This window comes from Grammomys surdaster, unplaced genomic scaffold, assembly GCF_004785775.1.
Source record: "Grammomys surdaster isolate TR1022 unplaced genomic scaffold, NIH_TR_1.0 139, whole genome shotgun sequence".
NCBI lineage: Eukaryota > Metazoa > Chordata > Mammalia > Rodentia > Muridae > Grammomys > Grammomys surdaster.
This window is the reverse complement of record NW_021604597.1, coordinates 1,846,187-1,852,475: the sequence shown is the minus strand read 5'-3', so window position 1 is coordinate 1,852,475 and position 6,289 is coordinate 1,846,187. Positions and strand designations below refer to the sequence as shown.

At 46.5% G+C, this 6,289-nt stretch overlaps 2 non-coding genes across 2 annotated transcripts; both read right to left on the bottom strand.

The window, feature by feature from the left end:
* Positions 1-3,470: 3,470 nt before the first annotated feature.
* On the bottom strand, positions 3,471-3,542 carry Trnap-agg. The gene has a single exon. It is a non-coding gene; the product is annotated as a tRNA-Pro (tRNA).
* Positions 3,543-4,533: 991 nt separating this feature from the next.
* Positions 4,534-4,605, bottom strand: Trnap-ugg. Its single transcript has one exon. It is a non-coding gene; the product is annotated as a tRNA-Pro (tRNA).
* Between the last annotated feature and the right edge of the window lie 1,684 nt (positions 4,606-6,289).

Sequence of the window (6,289 nt, the reverse complement as noted above, 5' to 3'; positions counted from 1 at the left end):
CTGCTGTGAACAGACACCATGACCAAGGCAACTCTTATTCGGACAACCTTTAATTGGGTGTGGCTCACAGGTTCAGAGGTTTAATTTAATCCATTATCATCAAGGTGGGAAAATGGCATCATCCAGAAAGGCATGGTACAGGAGAGCTGAGAGTTCTACATCTTCATCTGAATACTGCTAGGAGAAGACTGACTTCCAGGCAGCTAGGATGAGGTTTTTAAAGCCCACGCCCACAGTGACACACCTACTCCAACACACGTACACCTAATAGTGCCACTCCCTAGGCTAGGCATACAAACAATCACACTTGACTTTGCCTGAGGATGTGTATACAATTACCTATTACCCCAGATAGGGTACTGAAGATGGACTGAAGAGAATATTTCACCAAAGTCTAGAACTAAGAGTTTTTCTGGGTTGCACTCAGGAGAACAGGTGAAGGTTATAGGAGAGTGGGAACCTCAGGCAGATGTGTCACTCAAAAGCATCTCAGTGCAGGTAAGGTCCTGTTCATCATGGAACTTTCTTTTAATTTTTTTCTTAAAGATTTATTTATTTTATGTATGTGAATACATTGTCGTTGTCTTCAGACACACTAGAAGAGGGCATCAGATCCCATTACAGATGGTTGTGAGTCACCATGTGGTTGCTGGGAATTGAACTCAGGACCTCTGGAAGAGCAGACCGTGGCCTTAACCACAGAGCCATCTCTCTAACCTCATCATGGGACTTTCTTAACACATGTTGCCAACAGCTTCATGGAGGGATCTTAATTTCCCCATTGATTCTTTACTCCTTGGTAATCTCAAGACAGGGCTTCATGAATCTTAAGTTTTGTAAGCTTCTGAGCCTTATAGGTTTTGTTTCCTGAGTCTTATGACTCTCCCCTAACCTTCCTTATTATTTAGTAGGGAATCCAACCCAGAGGAAATAACTACTGAACAAATGGCAAGGAAAGTGCACCTGCAACTCATCTTTACCAAAGACTGGCATGCTGCTTCAGATGCCAACTTGACATCACTCCCTTGCAGCATCAGCTCGAGGGTATGCAGCCTGCACAGTTGCAAAGGTTTTCATGCTTGGAAGGGCTTGGTGACTAGCTTACTACTCTGCAGTAGTTGAAAACTGCTCATTGTAAATGAATTATAAATTCCACTAGCCTATATAAAAGACACACAATTCAGGTATTTTATTTATAAGCTCTAAGCCTAGATTGGGCAGGCTTGAAGCTATTCAACTTGTGTCCCAGTCATATGTCCCTTGTTACTTGCTGTTTCTCCTGGCCACATGCTCATGGTCCAACTCTTCTACAGCCCCCTCCTCCCCTCTCCTGTCCTTTCTTCCTCTTTTCCTCTCTACTTGCCACCTCCAGCCAGGTAACTGAAAACTCACCTACCTCTGTCTACTGCCCAACCACAAGCTTTAGCCTTTTTATTAACCAACTAACAGGGAGCACTTTTTTTTTTTTTTACAACAAACACTGTGAATGTGAATACATGAGAATTCACTCATCCTGGGGCAACCAGGTCTTGAGATACAATCTTTAACATTAGAATACATATCAGCTCCAGACCAACCCTAACATCTAACAGGCTGGAGAAGTGGTTCAGTGCTCTCAGTCTGCTCACAATGCCTCTTCTCTTCCAGAGGATATGAATTCAGTTTGTAGCATCACTGGGGTGACTCATAACCACGTGTAAGGTCAGCCACTTCCAGGGAATCAAGTCAGATTCTTCTGACTTCTGGAGCCACCTGCACACACACTCCAGAAGATACACACAAATAAGTAAAAAGAACTCTTTAATTCTAAGCACTCAGGAGACAGAGGCAGACAGATCTCTAAGTTCAAGGCCAGCCTGGTCTACAAAGGGAGTTCCAGGATAGCCAGGGTTACACAGAGAAATCCTGTCTCCAAATACCAAACCTCATAAAAAAACATAAAGTTTCTACTAATTTCTAAATTATTATTGTTTGGTTTTAGGCCACAGGATAAGGGTCTGAGGTGCATATTTTACAAACCAAAGCAGACCTGGCCTCCGCGTTCTCCCAGGATCCTTCATTCCCTACCTAGCATACCCTGCCCCCAACCCTGAACTTTCCAGCCCAGGGGCTGGGCTGCCCTTCCCCCAGAGGCAGACATTTTGGTTCTCTCTCTCTCTCTCTCTCCTTTCTACCACCACTTCTCTCCCCATGGTGATCCTTGGAGCTAGTGAACCCAGCAGAGAGCAGCGGCTCAATAAACCTGCGTTTAATATACTCTAATGTGGCTTGAACTGGCTCATGTCACCTGTGGCAGAGAAATAATTTATCAATGCTATGAAGGGCCCTGTATTTTCATTTCATACCCTAAAAATTACATAGCTAGCCTATTGGGCAAAAGCTTTGCCTTCAAAAGAGCCTTTTTCTTCCTTCAAGAAAATAGAAATTAATGACTTAGTTAATCACTTTTCTGACTCCCAAATGTACCAAACGATATTTCAATTCATAAAAAAAAAAAGAAAAGAAAAGAAAAAGAAAAAAGAAAAAAAGGGCCTAAGTAGTAATGCACACCTTTGAGTCCCAGCACGGAGAGACAGAGGCAGACAGATCTCTGTGAATTCAAGGCCAGCCTTTTTTATACAGAGCAAGTTTCAGGTCAGCCAGGGTTACACATAGAAACACTGTCTCAAAACAAAACTAAAAATAAACAAATAAAACAAACAAGCAAAGCAGGGCCTTGGAGATGGCTCTGTGGTTAGAGGCATTTGCCATCAAGCCCCAGGCCTCACATAGTGAACTGGAAAGAGAAAGCCAATTCTTGAAACACACACACACACACACACACACACACACACGCACGCACACACGCGCTCGCCGTACATAAATAGATAGATAGATAGATAAATGTAATTAAAATAAGTAAATAGCCAGAGTCCGTGGTGTTAAAGTAGCTCTCTTGAGCTCCAACAGCAAAATAAAAAAGTAAACTAACAGCCAATGCGCGTTTTCCAGCCTGTTTTTCCTCTTATAACTAAATCTAAATAAACTTTTTTGTGGGGCTGAATGGAGTCCTCCACTCTGCATTATAACGTGTCACTCTTTCTCTTCAGGTTCCAGGCTCCCTCCACAAAGTCTGGCTCCTTGTGGGGACCACCTGGAGTTCCATCTCCAGGGGCGTATATGGAGGTAATGGAAAACTGACTTCCTCAAGGTGTTCTTCGATCTCCCCAGTGGCGTCGCCTCAACTCCCAATAAATAATAAAATAAAACATAATTTAATTTTCAAAAATGTTAGAACTCTGGCCTCCTGAGCCAATCGCTGTGGGTGGGAGTGCAAGCAGAAGTCTGAACGACCCTTGACTGGAGACACAACTCTTTCTAGGAGCAGCGGTGGGCGGCAGAGTCTTAGTTCTCTTAAAAGATAGTTTGTTGCCAGAAAAATCTCTAGAATACATCTGAGGTCAGATTTACGTTGTATGGAACATAAATATGGGCTCGTCCGGGATTTGAACCCGGGACCTCTCGCACCCTAAGCGAGAATCATACCCCTAGACCAACGAGCCACGAAGGCTGTGCTCTCTGGTCCACTTTATGACCGTTGAGGCGTCTTGAGGCGGGGCCTGAAAGTCTGAGCTGGAAGAAGAATCGAATTTCAGACCCGCCCTGAAAGGGTGAATTCGAAGACTATAATTACAGAGGGACTCCACTGTTCTGGTACCTCTCCACCATCAGTATAGTGAGGAGCAGCCATAGGTCCGCCAGTGTCGCGTTCCCTTGATCTTGGCCCAAGGAGCTACTCGGTGCTTTGTTGGCGACTCACACTGCCCTTGTGGAAGCCCGCGTTCTGAAGGTCACAGTCACTGTGCAGGACAGACGGTCCTCCAAAGATCCGGCCCGGGGCTGCGTGGAGGGTCCTTGGGGCAACACTCCTAGAACCTCAGACAGGGCCACCAGCCTACGGTGCGGAACCCGGGGTATAGCTTGCCTGGTGTAGCATCTCCCGCTTGTGTGTTGTGCCTCGCTCGCCAGCGTGACAAATCCACGTTGAGAGCCCGCGATTACCTGTATGGACCAGAGGCAGGTGCGAGAACCGTTGCCAGCCCGTGGCCTCAGGATCGAAGAAAAGGTGGACGCAGATGGTGCAGGTGGACCATCCAGCAGATCGCACCCCTGGGCCGGGCCTGCGATGCTCCTCACTCCCCCGGGACAGTCGCAGTGTCCCAGCCACCTCTGGGACACCCGGGCCTCTGTACAGAGTTTGGAATCCCTCTCCAAAACAGGCTTTCTTCACCTGGAAGAATCGGGTAGATCTGGGCTGAACCGGTCTCTGGGTTCTCCGAATCAAAGCCACCCTCCCTCTTTTGTGGACAAATTCCTAGGGCTTGGGTAGTGAGGTACCGAGACCCCCGTTCTGCCTAGCTCCACGAAAGTCTTTTTCGCTTACAGAAGGATTTTCCGCTATTTTCGTCCTTATTTTCTGTGGCTTTAACAGGAGGAACTTGTCAACTACTTTGAGAAGATGGAGAGTAAAAGGAGAAAAAATTAAAAGTAGTTGGGCTCGTCCGGGATTTGAACCCGGGACCTCTCGCACCCAAAGCGAGAATCATACCCCTAGACCAACGAGCCGCTGAGCATAGTAGGGCTTGCTTCCTCCTCAGCAGTGAGAACAAAGAACTACGGTTCTAATCACAGTGTTAATGCATCGTTGTTACTATGGATTATAACAATTCGCGTTGGACTTCTAGGGTGTGTTAGTTTGGCTGCATAAACGAAAGAGCTGCTGAGCCCACGGTTTTTCCGTTCCCTAATGGTCTACCTGTGCAAAGTACAGACATCTGTCTGAACTTTCTGAGCATGCTTATGTTAGACGGCGCAAAGGGAAGTGCAGAATTTACCATGTTTCAGAATGATAAATGGCTATCTAAACAAAGTACATCAAGGACCTATAACTACCCTAGCTATGTAGAAGTCAAAAGAATCTTTAAAAATATAAGGTTTTGGGAAGGTAAGGAAGAAGGAATAGCTGCTTAAAACACTCGCTCAGCGCTCGTGAAGGCTGAAGTCTCACTGCCCGCAATCCCTGGAAGTCAGAGTTGAAGAAGCGATCTGACTCCTGAAAAGTTTTCCTCTGAAGTGCTCGCTCTCTCTCTGTCTCTCTCTCTGTTTCTCTCTCTGTCTCTGTCTCTGTCTCTGTCTCTGTCTGTCTCTCTCTCTCTCTCTGTGTCTCTCTCTCTGTCTCTCTCTCTCTCTCTCTCTCTCCCTCCCTCCCTCCTTCCTTCTCTCTCTCTCTCTCTCTCTCCCTCCCTCTCTTCCTCCCTCCCCTCTCCCTTCCCCCCCTCTCTGTCTCTCTGTCTCTCTGTCTCTCTGTCTCTCTGTCTCTGTCTCTCTCTCTCTCTCTCGGCGCAAGCGCGTGCACACACACCTCACACTAATTATTATAAAAGTTTTTAAATGAAATAATATATGTGTAGTTTGTGATGGGCATGGTGGCACTTGTAAAGTTAGGGCAAGGAGGACATAGGACGTCAAGATCATCCCCTAGGCCAGCCTGTAAGACAGTAGCATACGCGGTGGTGGGGGGTCTCATGGTGGACCAGAGGCAGGCACGCCCACCAGGGAAACGAAGGCCATAGAGGAAACCTGGTTAATCACCTGTGCCCCTGCTTCTCATTCATCCTGTTGGCACAGGAAGGAAGTCAAGAGCAGAACCCAGCTCACGGTGCTTGCCCATTGCTGAACACACACTGCATTCCTCAGGCTTATCTGAACAAAACATTATCTCCCCCAGAACAGGAGACACGACGGCTCAGTCGGGAAAGGCGCTTGCCTCCAAGCCGGAGTCAGACTTCCAGGACTCCTATTGTGAAAGGGAACTGACCTCCACACAGGCTGTGGCACACAGTCACAGCCTACCATCAAACAAATAAATAAAAAAGATGGCAACAATTATATAATAAAACAGGTGATACGCTCTAATTAGAAAGCAAGCAAACCTGATTTTTTTTTTTTTGACCTAGAAAAGGATATTGAGGGCTAGGGAGATGGCTCCGCTGTACAAACATGAAGAGTTACAGTCAATCCCCAGCATCTGCATAAATGATAGGCAGAGCAGGACACATCTGTCCCCTGTGCTGACAGCAGGGCTGGAAACAGGTAGATGAATCTCTGGGTTCAATGGTCAATCAACCTAGACAAAATTAGCAAGTGTCAGGTTGAGTGACAGACCATGTCTCAGAAAAGAAGGTATAGAAACAAACTGTGGAGAGGGAAGATGGTGGCTCACACATTTAATCCCAGCACAGAAGCAGGC